Source organism: Accipiter gentilis, chromosome 9 (genome assembly GCF_929443795.1).
Source record: "Accipiter gentilis chromosome 9, bAccGen1.1, whole genome shotgun sequence".
Classification (NCBI taxonomy): Eukaryota; Metazoa; Chordata; class Aves; order Accipitriformes; family Accipitridae; genus Astur; species Astur gentilis.
The window spans coordinates 3,262,938-3,276,095 of record NC_064888.1 but is presented as its reverse complement, the minus strand read 5'-3'; the positions used below and the strand labels follow the sequence as shown (position 1 = coordinate 3,276,095).

At 38.4% G+C, this 13,158-nt stretch overlaps 1 long non-coding RNA gene across 1 annotated transcript in view; it reads left to right on the top strand.

Annotated features, from left to right (window-relative positions):
- The window catches only part of LOC126043012 (uncharacterized), a 33,534-nt gene extending 25,535 nt beyond the window's left edge, over positions 1-7,999 (top strand). Inside the window, exons 2-3 of the long non-coding RNA XR_007507323.1 lie at positions 4,703-4,815; positions 7,948-7,999. This is a non-coding gene — a long non-coding RNA (uncharacterized LOC126043012). The remainder of the gene's footprint in view (positions 1-4,702; positions 4,816-7,947) is intronic.
- Positions 8,000-13,158: the final 5,159 nt, after the last annotated feature.

The window sequence follows — 13,158 nt, the reverse complement described above, 5'->3', positions numbered from 1 at the left end:
TTGGGCTGGGAGCAGAGAGGGGATGGAGGCAGGACTAGAAGACTGGGAGCCAGCTGAGTGGCAATACACATGGAGCCAGACTGAGCCCCAGCCAGTTCAAGAAAGAAAAAAAACCTGCACCAAGCTGAACATTAGCAGTGCAACTCACAGGAAAGTGGGCATCAGCTGCACAAAGACAAACTTGCTGGCAACATGTTTTAACAGCTGGTTTGTGAAGTGACTCTGATTTTAATTAAGCTCAACTGGACTAGACCAAGCCCCTTTCAGATCAGCTCCAGTTGGTTTACACGCAGCAGCTGGGGAGATCAAAGTAGTGAGAGTTTCTGCTGTTATTCTTTAAGGGCAAGTATGGAAAATGGTACTGTAGCTAAGGTGATGCTTCCTAACTCATTCAACCATTATAACTTGATCTGAATTTTTAGAGAAAATGTGAATTTATCAATGACTTAATTGCGTACTGTGGACACAGCAGTCAAGAAACGTGCAGAATCAGAAAAAGATGTTGAAGTCACAAAGGGACCTAAGAAGCACAAGTCACAGAGCGTGCCCCAGTTATGCTTCCTTCAGGAGCTGATCAGTCACTGTCAGCAATCCCTGCCAGCATGAAAAGAGTGTTCCCTCCCCTGTATAACCAGAACTACTGCTGGTCCTCACAGCCCGTCCTATGTTTCAGATAAGCATCTGTCATCTGAAAGGATCTGGATATATTTGGGTGTCTTTGCCTACAAGAGTAGCTCGTGATACTTCCTCCCTTGGCAATGTCTCTGGTAATGAAAGCTCATTCGTGCCCTCTTGCCTTTGTTCTGTCATTATTTCAGAAGAACGTAACAGTGCTCAGTGTGTTTATTCTGGGGTGTTAGAACGTACCACCAGTGTCTAGAGGAGAAAGAATTTTCTGTTTTACAGCTCATCAATCTCTTGGCTCAATTTTTAAACCAATAAAAGGAGTTTGCAGTATGATTAAAGATATGGGCAATGATGTGCACGTCACAGATTGTGATTCTGTGCTAAAAGTGTTGGCTGATGGGCAAATACAGATTGCTGTTGCCATGTCTGCCTCCCCAAGGGACAGGCAAGAGTGCTGAGGCAGATCCAGACAGACTTGATATATTCTATATATCACATTGGCAAAAAATTACCAAACAAAAAAAGAAAATGATGGTCTAGCACTCCTACATTGCAAAAGGCAGGTAGACTGTCATTCAAGCAACAGTGGGCAATTTCCTTGCTCTAAAAGGACACCTAAGTACAACTAGACTATGTATTATTGTGTAGAAGGTCTGCATATTCTGAGAATTACAGTTGGGAATGTACAAATGAAGATCCTGATACACAAATGGTAGAAATGACAAATCAGTGGGTTTTTTGTTAGCAAACTCATGTCCCACTGTCTCTCCGAGACTGACAAAGGGGCTGTCGTCCAAAGGGCTCCAACTGATAGCAAGAAAAGCTGGTATCAGATATGTCATAATAACTTCTTACGATGCTGTCACAAATGGGTTCACTAAAGTGTATGTGCCATTAAGCTGATGACGGTGCTCTACAATGCAATAGAAATTTGCTCTTGATTTAGAGGAACACAGTACCTGCTTTTGAAAATCAAATACCGCCTACAAGACATAATTACAAGTTTCCATGGACTTTCTTAAAGCCCAGTCTATAAAAGGAAAGCCATTCAAAAGAAACAGTAATATCATACTAGTATTTACACTTGTATCTTCAATTTTCATATATAAGAAAAAGTTTTGAGAAAAAACATCAAAACCACCTTTTGTATACCAGTTTTACTGGATTTTTTCTGAGCCATGATGGGGAAATACCCAATATACAATACAACAGCAGACTCTGTTCTTGCACATAAATATGTGCAATAGCAGCAATAATCATTGTGTTCTTGTGACTACCACATGTGACCCTCAATTATACAGAGCAGGAAGATGGTGTTTATACAGCTACCTCAGAAATAGAAAACATGGAGAGAGAGGGAAAACTGGAAAAGGAGGAAAAAATCTCACCATGTCTAAACAAGATTTTCTACAAGACCAGGTTTTTGCCTGTGATTGTAATGCAATTCTGAATTACTGTCAGAAACTGGTCCTAGATTTCTGATAGGGGTTTAGATAGTGATTTTTTTAAATTCCCGTTGAAAATGCTGGAGCCAAAATACTAAATGTTCCATTTCTTTGAAAGCCTCCTTAAGGCTCTTTGCAGTCAAGTTCTAGTGAGGTAGTGAGGTAGTGATTCTGCAGATCTCTCTGGAGCCCAGTGGAGCACAGGGTTACTACCCACTTTTGGTTTGCATCCCACCAACCACTGGTCTTGCTCATCCCAAGACTGAACTCGTTTCTTTCTAAGGTGGAGTATGAAATAGTGTGTTTGACAAGTTTTCTCCGATGGGCTGAAGGAGTATCTTCAGGAGAGAGGCTTAGCAGACCTGTAACCGTTTTGCTGGTCAAATATGAATGTTGACTCATAAAATACCCACTCTGTCTTTTGTTATACTAGCCTAGCAGTGAATCGCTCCCTACCTGTGCAGCTTTGGACAACAGCGATGATGTCTTTTCCTGAAGCATCAGTGACTAGTTGCTGCTTGAGGTACTACATTTAAGGGTCCAGTAATTTGAACAGCAGTGGCAAGCCCTATTTGTCTTTTAGATTATAGACTTTAATGAATTATTTTAAGGCCATTATTCTTTTGGTAAGAAAAGTGTTAATAGCGATTTTCTGGATGTTTCTGGTAAAGCGAGTTCAATAGTGATTTGCAAACCTGTGTAAGATAATAAGAGTTGGATATTTTCTATTCATATCATTATGCAGTGCATCTCTTAGCATGAGCCTGCTAGGTATTGTGTGTTTCTAACGCAGATTCTAATTTCAGAAGTGGAGACATATTGGAAGGATGAAAGAAATGGTAGCTCTTTTCTGTAGAAGGCACAAATAATAATGTTGTAACATTCCTTCAGTGCCTATTCCTTTTTCACCCAGCCCCAAACAGGCTTTATGATTTAACAGGGCAGCGCTCGTGTGAGGATTGCCTGAGTGTTACTACACAATTTTTCAGTCTCATTAATTATTTAGGTGAAATGTACTAGTAATTTATAGGGCCTGATGCTGTTTCCAATGAAATCGGTGGTTGTTCTGTCACTAACATCAATAGGAGAGGAGTCAAACTTCTCCAAAAAGTTAGTTGTAACCACAGTCTTCCTGTCATCCACACAGAGCCACAATCTCTTGTGCTATCCTCATCCAGTTTCATCTAATGTTCCATCTATTTGCTTTTCAAAATGAATCAACAGGTAAAAATATACCAGTATTTTACTTTGTTGCAGTAGAAATGGTACAGCTGAAAAATGTTATAAAGGTTTCTATAAAACACAGAGATAACCCCCAGAACATGAAATCATTGGTGTTACGGGTGGCAATTGTAAAAAGGGGATTTGTAGGCTCCCTTTTTTGTAAAAAAATTTCTACTCAGTTGTAAAAGTGTCAGATTCTTTAAGGTGGATTCCCTGCCTAAAATCATGGAGGACACTGTGTCCTTACTTTAAATGATGATCTTTTTTTTGTTGTGCAGTATTATCCATTGTACAATACTATCTTGTATAATATTAGCCTTTCAAAGAACTTGGTCAACTTGCAAAGATGCCTGTAACACAAAAGAGTTAGCAAAAAGTGTCTGTTCACAACCATTTTTCTGTTCCCTGTGTAATTAGTATTTTATTAGGTTCTCCTACATTCTTCCTTTTGTAAGGGAAATCCTTTTTTTTAAGTCCGGATATCTAAACAACATGTAGAAGCATCTGAGTTCTTTAATTTGCTAGTATTCAAATTTTAAAGTGGATCATTTCCCTTAACGGTTCAAATATAAAGTGCATGACCTCTACCTGGAAGTGCTTACATGGTTGAGTAGGATCTCCTTGAAGTTACCACTATCTCTGGGTGCAGGGTTTGGCTCACATCAGCCTTCTTTCTGGGGTCAGCACTACTAGACTTCAATGATTTGTAGAGCACACAGAAAATATTGATACATAGAGACTGGCAGTTGCCCGAAGAAGCAAAAGTTTGATGCAACCTGTTATATAAGATTGGTTTTAAAAATCATTAAAAAATCAAATACAGGAAAAATGGAGATAATACTAATGAGGACTCCTATCTATAAAATCCAATGACTTGGTGGAGACTATGTCTGGTAATCAACAAAAACATAACATCAGAAATCAATGGATTAAAATTAATAACCCAGAAACTGGGTTTGATTACTGAACAAAATATCAAGGGGATGTGTTGTTCCATTCATGACTTTCTTTGGGCAAGTGAAGCAGGAGGAAGTTTGATTTGACATTAATGCCAAAAAACCAGCTTGACTGAAAGGTGTGAGATTTACAGTCAGGGTTACTAGTCCCAGCATCGTCAGAGACTACAGGATCCATTCTGACACTATAGGATTTCACTGTCCTGATTGCGAGGCATGACTAGTGCAAAAGAGACCATAAATGGGGATCTGATAATGCCAGTTCTACTGTCTTCACCTAATTTGGGACACTCTGTGATATGTGAGATTTGCATTCCTACTATGGCTCTCTCCTTCCCTGTCTTCCTTTATTTCCTCACTTTATTTTTTGTCTTTCATGTCTTTCCTTCTCTTGTTTTTAAGAAGAACCCGGCTTAGCAGACAAGACTAATTTTGCTATGTTTTTTTCAGGTCTCCAACTAAGAGAGCACCGGTTGGCACTGACTCAGTCTGATGCTGGTAGAGGTTTGCCAGATCTTGCTGTAGCTGATAACAACGATGGACTTGTTTTCCTCAGATTATATGTAAGAGAGGGCACTAGGCCAAACACTGTGTTTGCACTTTTGCTGTTCTTTTCTGGGTTTTGCTCTCCCCTTTTTTGTGGCTTGTCTAATTTGTTCTTCAGAAAAAACAGGATTAGACCCTAGCAGCTACAGATCTATCCATTTCAATTGGCTTCTTTACCTTTCTTCAGAACATGCATCTCCAAAACTTCTAAAAAGGATGTTTATAGCCATGATTAATACCAACTAAACAGAGTGTATGAGGGAATGGTACAAAAAGTGGTGGTATCTTGTTACCTAAATCTAAAGGAAAAAGAAATACAGGAGCGTTACTAAAGTGAAAGCCATATTATATACTTTATATTTGGAATATTCAAACTTTTTCGCCTTTTATTTGTATTGTAATAAAAGTTAATTTTTTTTTTCTCATGGTAGCTATTTCTGTGGTTGATATTAAGCAGACCTGACATCTACACTGTCTGCCTTTGTTAACCGCTTACTGCTGTCCAGAGACAGGGTCATATACATGAATGCTTTTGACGTGGGGTTGAGATTAACACAACGACACATTATGGACTGTATTTTTAAAAGTGGATTAAGAGTCAGCCTAGTGAGGCGTATTTTGTAACCACAGAGTCTCTTATTTCCAATTACACATTCGTCAAACAGAGATTTACAGTGTAGTCCTTATTCTTATCACTTAAATGGCATTGCACATCTAGAACAGAGAGCAGAATGTCATCCAGGCTACTTACAAAGAAATTCCAAAATCCTTAAAGAACTGAGAGACTTCACTGAGAGTCCATCTGTAAGTGCTTTTAACATAAAAGAAGAAAATAAGTGTGGCTATTATTTGTGGAAACCTGATTAATGCGAGCTGCACGCTAATGAGGAAAATATACTCAGAGGTTCTTGCCTTCGCCTGAACTAAGAACATATATAACATTTATATAAAACATAGGTATCTTCAGTATCTTTTTTCTAATTAGGTATAGTGGCTTTCCAGACTATTTCTTTGTTTTATATTATAGGCCCTGAGGCCTACAGCAAATCAAACACAAAGAGCCAGGCAGCTGGCAGGACCCTGAGGCAGCTTAGCCTAATGGTAGTGCAGATCAGGACCTTTAGGATTTTAGAGTAACCAAAACCGGAATGAATGGCTGGTGTTGTGAGCATCAGAAGCTTTTGTGCCTGTTATAGACAGCTAGAACTGTAGAGAATATCAGCTCTTGTCAGGTGTTTAATAGGACGAAACATTCAATAACTTAGTTGCCAAAAATATGCTTCATAAGATACACCCCTAATTAGAATGTCTTAAAGGATTGTTGCTACAAGACAATAAGGAGAGGGCATTAATGGATAGTCTACATTTTTAAAGTAATTTCTTGAGACCTCTTGCTTTCCAACCACACTCAGAAGAGAGTTTCAGTGGTTTATCAGCAGTGTGCAGGGCAGTCAGCTCATCTCTGAACTTGTGGTCATTGGATCACCTCAGCTAGATAAGCGTGGGTTAAACAGTTTGGAGGACAGCAACATGACTGTTCAGTGAGGTGACTAGAGGAACTAACTAAAGATGAGGACTTGACATGCATAGATTAGGTAGCAGGAGAGCATAGTTTGATAACAGTTTGCTAAAATATGACAGAAGCAAATTCCATGGAAAGGAGAGACTGTGTATAGTATATTATAGTGGTTCAACAGGATGAACTCAGAATTGGTCAGTCTGAAGGGCCACAGCTGGGGAAGAGAGATTATATCCATACTGACATGGAAACTATCATCTCGACACACGGGGGCAGCAGAAAAGCATGGCAGTGTTTGTGCCAACAAATAAAATGCAGCAATGGCCTGTGGGGTTAGGGGAATCGTGTTGTCTGGTTATAGCTAGCAGAATGAGTGCTACCTGCTCTTCTTCGACTCCTTGTGCGTAGCGTTCAGAAAGCATTGACGCTGCCCAGCTCTCTGATTGTACAGACAAGGGAAAAAAACTTCTGCAGAAGTTCTATGGCTTTTAAAAATTTCCTCCTTTGTATTAAAACAGTGCCATTTTGTAATGAAAACATAATTAGGATATTGTTCCCGAACTCTGAATCTCATTAGGTGACTGATTTGAGAAATAGTTACTGTTTTACCAGCACTTTAGTGTGTCACCTTATTCTGCACACTTGAGATCAGTTTACCAGCCCCTCCCGATGATTCTGGCACTCTTTGCCTTACGCTGCCTCATCTGTCTGGAACGCCTTCCCTCAGGCCACTGAGTCACCTTCCCACTTTAAATGTTGCCTTTTTCATTGTAATATTAAACTGACTTGCATTATAATGTAATTTGTAAAAATGTATATGAAGATGCACTGCAAAAATTGTATCTATAGATACTGATGAAGCTTCAGAAAACCTGGGGTTTTAGGATGCAACTTTACTGACAGAATTAATATTAAAATAAGAGGGTTTTTTCTCAAAACACAAGCAAACTTTCAGAAGGGACAGAGATGAGAATTGAAGTAATTTGATAGTACGAGCTTATTAAACGCCAGCATTATCAGAATCACTCCGTCTAGCTAAAGAACAAGTGATATTCAAATAATGTAAGCTCACTTACCAAAGTAAGGATCATGACCTGGAAAATTACCTCAGAGCAACAATAGCAGGAGGTACTGGCCATTCTGACTAGCCAAGCAAATTGTTAATTACACAAAACATGACTTTTTCAATAGTATATAAGACAGAGAAAGAGAGAGGAAGAAAGAGAAAGAGAGGAGGATATACCTTTTCTAATAGGAAACTCAATAAGACCTCCAGTTAATTTCAAATAAATCACCTAAGAATCAAAAATATTTATGACTGCTTTCCCAGGCCACATTTAAGCCAGTGGTTCTGCTTATGCAATTGTCAGTCTCCAGAACCATCTAATTTCCAAACAGTCAAAATATTAATTTACTCGATGGAGGGAGTCAAAAGATACATCACAGGATTTAAAATATATTCTGATCTGAACAAACCATGCATATTACAAGCCAAGTTTAGACCAACTGGTACATCAGTGACATATAGTAATGCCATGTGCTATCACTCAAGTTATAAAAAGGAATTTTCTTTCTGCCTAGGGTGCCTTTGAAAATGCTTTTTTAAACGTCTCCCTTCTTTTTGCTTTAGAAAAGGAAGGATATTGGAAGACTCTGAACTGTGACACTTAGAAAGAAAATGCAAATATTATGGTAAGTATTTTTCATTTAATCTGATTAGTAAAGGCCTTTTAAAGCACAACAAAACCTTTTTGACATGCTTAATTTGTAGTGTCGGGCTGTGGAAACTCTATATTTGAACTAAATTTTAGACATAATGCTCTTAAATTTAGACATAATGCTCTTTAGGCTTTAATGCTTAATGTTAAATCAGGACAACACAGCAAATCAAGAGAACATCTCTTTTATGAAGAAATATTTACTAGTTTGGAGATTCAAAGACAGAATATGAAGACCAAGCCTGTGTTTTCATTAAATACTTAAAAAGATACACTTTTGATTTTCTTGCCTATTTGTTGAAAAGCTAAGGGTTTAACTGTGTAGATCACCAGTTGTATATTCTCATTTGGGGTGTTTATATGACTTCATACTAGCCACGATTTTGACATTTGAGCGACTAGAGGCAGACACCTAAATCTTTACTCACCATTTTTTGAAAATTGAAATACATATTTTGAAGAGACATAGTTTAGAAAGTCTCAACCTTAATGTTTATAACCTATGGGTATCATATATGAAAACTCTTCCACCTGTATAGGGCGGATTTGTTTTGTTGTGCATTGAGCTGTTGAATAGGATTTTAGGTGTTTGAGTGAACAGAGAAGTTTAAGCGGGGGCTGGAGCAGGAAGGGGAACCAGAACTCCTGGTATCGTGCTGTGATGGATAGAGTTTGTGTGAAATGCATTTCAGTTTGCTGACTGCACTGCATGAAAGGAGTATAAACATGTATTTTTTCATACTTGACATACTCAGTTGTGAGGTTTTGAGCTGTGATATAAACCCATCAAGACTCAGCTAGTTTAGATTGGCATTAGTTCCACTGACTTTGATTGAGAAACAATTTGCCCATCTGAGAGTTTGACCTAGAGGAAGGGAAAGCAGAGAAAATGACAGCTTTGACTTATTGGCCAGGGAGGGCCAAGAGAAAGAACTCAGTGGGAAGAACTTCCAGAGTTTTCCCAGCTTTAGTCAAGATAATGAAGTTTAAAATCCAAGAACCAATGAATAATTTGATTCCCAAGAACGAGGCCTCTAAAAACAGTCCTCACGCTGCAGATAGAGCTTTCTCTGTGCTCCCATGAGCTCCTTTTGATTATATTATCGAAACTATTAAGGAGGGATAACAGTCTCCAAGCAGTATAGTTTCCTTTCCTGGTTTTGAAAAAATTAGGAAAGAAACTCTTTACATAATGTATGCTTCCTAAACCCGAAATACTTGTTCTCTGTTTATGTGGTGCAAAAGAAAACCTTTGGTGCTTTTGCAGAAATGTGAAGATCTCTCTAGTCTAGAGCCTGAGATGCAGGATTTGATGCAGTCAGAAAATATGTGGCAATGAATATATTACTAGTTTCCTGTTTTATTCTTTTTATGTTGATCACTATATGTCCAAAGAAATTATGGCAGATGCAAGCATGGTATTTGAATCTTTAATTTCTCAAATATTTAAAAATGTATAAGTTTCCTGAAATATAGCTGTAAACATAAATTTATTTGGTAATTCTTGAGCTTTTAAATCTCACTTCAAAATACGTAGATCTAAATTATATTTTAAAAAACATTTTAATTCGACTTGTCAAATGGTATTTCTTTTGACTTGCTGTGGTTTTGCTAGAAAACATAAGGAAAATTAATATAATAACAGTATCTGTTTTGTTGTTACTTGGGCAAATAGTGAGTTCTGTATCCTGTCAAAATTAGCTGTAAAACTAACGGTGTAGAAACTTTTAAAGTGAAGACTTTAAAATTGTATGTACTGCTATTAACTATTCTAAACTAAATCTTAGACAAAAGATAACAATTTTCATAAATTTGACTTGAAAATGTGCACACTGTAATCCCAAATACTAGATTCTTAAGGGATCTTTGCTGATACAAGTCACTGGAAATTTTTACTATTTGTAATGGTTATAAACGAAACACTTCTAGGTTCATGTCTGTTATAATTCTGCAGGGAATCCAGTAGGGATTATTATAGTTAGGAACAGACTATTTTAATGCTTATGGTTATTATAAACTCAGAAGATAACACAAATTGGTTTATAATGGTGATGAGCTATTTAGAGGCTCAAACTTGAACCAGAGGTCAAGAAAAATTATAAAGATCACATGTCATTTGCCTCTCAGGAAAAGTGATTTTTAATCCTAACGCTGTTTATTACAAATAACCTCTTGGCCATAAGGTCAAATAAGCATTATTTTCTTACATTTTATTAAAAAAAAAAAAAAAAAAAAAAAAAAGTTAAAGGAATTTAATTTGTAATATTTATACTTTCTGTTCAAGAGCCATTTTGCCTGGCTGAGTTTGCTACAAGCTTATAAGCATACAATGTTGTTGTATTGAATTGTTTGTATTTGCAAAAGTTTTATCACATTAGGCACAATATTTTTTTACAAGTCTACTGACTAAAAAATGTTGTGGAAGTGTTTTCTGATGAAATTGGAGTTTCAAGCTGACCTTCCTCCTGCTAATCTGTCTGGGTTTGGATGTTTCCAGGGGGTCATGGGGTGAACAGAAGCTGCTATGTCTCAGCTGGATGCTGTGGAAATGCTGTGTCTTTTTCTGAGACAGTGTCAGGAACAATCTCTCTTGAATCTCGAGGGATCCAAGCCCTACGACTACTCTCAAATTTATGTCTATGTATGTTTAAGAGTAATTTTGCTGCTCTAGGACCCTGCCCAGAAGCTGGAAATAGTCCTGTATTCTTCTTTTATGAAAGTAAATATATGTGTGTTAAGTGGGGACTATCCAGTACCCCTCCAATGATCATTTCTGATTGGGATCAGTGATCATATTTAGTGGTGTCCTAGTGGCTTGCTGACATTAATGACAAGAAAGCCTTCATCAATCAGATGTAAGTGATGAATCACTGCTCCCTCCCTCCCTATCCAAGAAAAAAAAAAAGCCAGCTAAATGCAATGGAGGTTTGGCACACATGGCTGCTCTACTGTTTCTGCTTCCAAATGATATATAGTTGCTTCGGCCTCCCCTTTACAAGCCCGAAGTTCTAAATTGAAACAGTTTCTTGTATGCTGGTAGACCAAATAAACAAAGAAACATTATCTCCAAAACACTGTCCCAAGATTTTCTGGAGAGAAATACGAGCCTCTAAGTCACTCATATTAAAAAAAATCAACAATAAGACTGCCAGCATTTTGCACTCCAGTGTCAGTAAACAGAAACAAAAGATTACAAGTTTGTGGCAATTTTTCCTTCCTAAATGGGAGCTTAGTAAGTATTGGCGTAGGAGTTCTCTGGGAACATGAGGAGTCAATAGGTTTCTCTACATACAAATTGTGTGTAGGTAGCAGCAGTGATTCCATTTTTCACACAGTTATGAGGATTTTATTGCTTATCTCATACAGCTCACTTTTCTTTTGTCTCCAAATTTATTTTTTTTTTCCAAAATTTTTTATTCTAATGCTAAGGTTGAGACTTAGATCATAGGAAATTCAGAGTTATGGTCCTCCAAGGGCTCTGACTGCTCACATGCAATTTCTGTGGAGCTCTTTAGCAACCTCTGCAAGAGAAATCTGATTTTCCATCTGTCCAGGAGTCTTCGTCCACTGTGAATATTTAATCCACTTTTTGAACAGAGATGTCCTGTACTGTAGTTGATACAAATGGCACAGATTCATTACCACTTTGACACCACATTTCAGTCCATGCTATACCAAATATCTATCAGTTGCTAACTGCACCAAAATAGATCCCACAGTATCATGCCCCTCTGGGTTTCAGTGATACATGTGGAATCATGAGTCTTATCCTGAATTAAATCACAAAAGCTGCAGAGTACTGTCCAATCATCTTTACTAAACAGAAATATCTTTGTTGGAAAACAGTCCCATATTTCTGAGTGTTAACTAATAGCAGAAACAGCTGGATGTAGTTCGAACATACTGGTCACAGTTTATGCCTCAGAGTTATTTTCTTCCCAGCTATTCTTTGCAGAGTCCCACCATAGGAATAGAGAAAACAGCATGTCCTGACAATAGTTTAGCCACAGGCTGCTACACCTAGCTGATGGCAGAGCCCTCTGCTTCCTAGAGATGCATGCTGTGTCATCTTCTCTCCAAGCAATCAGCCCTAACATCCATTTCATGTCATTACCCTCTGATATTCAAGCGTTTCCTTACAGTTTCTTTTTCCTCCTCATCTGCAAGCGTTTTTCTGGTCTAGGACCTTTTCCTTCACTAATTCTGTTCCCATACCCAAACACATCCATGCCTATCTTCCTACTGCCTGGAAGTTTTTTTTCTCTCAAATCTTACTCCTTGTAAAGCCAAGGACTTTATTCACCCAAGAAATGGGGTGGGGAGAGAGCTGAGTATCAGGGAAAATTCAGTCTGGCTCAACAGAGGGGGGGCTTTATCGTGGTATTTCTGGTTTCCATACCAGCACAATTTTTACTTCCATTCCCAGTTCTATTCCAGTAACAACAAACTTAATTCTGTGAATTAGATGCCAGCTCCCACCACACCTCTAAGTAAAGAGACCATCCATGTCATTTTCACAGTGAGTTTTCCCCTCGGCTGTCTCCCAAGCCCCCTGAGAGAACAGATCCCTCCACCCCGCTTCTGTTTACACGAGCACCTTTCTTCTTTCACGATCAGGTCACCCTGTGCTTGGAATAAGAAAGGACGCTAAACAATCCAACATGGAAATTTGCAAAGAAGCCAAGAGTGCTCACCATGAAGTGTCGTGACCAGCCTGTGTGTGAGCCTCAGTTCTGGTCTTCTCCTGTGCCTCTTTGTTCTCCTCAGTGCAGGCTGCTACCTTTCTGTCTGCTCTTTACGAAATAGTAAGAAGGCTAATTTTAGGGTGCTTCATCATCCTGCCATGGAAAGACACAGTGTCATGTCAGAATCAGCAGCATGTGGCACCACTTGGAGCTGCTATTTTATAAGCTGAGGTTCAGCGTGTTCTCAAATTGGTCTCCGCAGGGCACAACTGGCTCAATTATTGATCGTGTGTTCCTGTAGGATTGCACCTTAAAAATCAAAGATGGGTTTTGGCCTGACCAAAAGCCCAGTTTAACGACATGGGAACTGGTTTCTCAGCATCCAACGCTTAAGCCAAAAAACCCAAAAGATTACATGGGAATTTCCCAGCGTTCAGT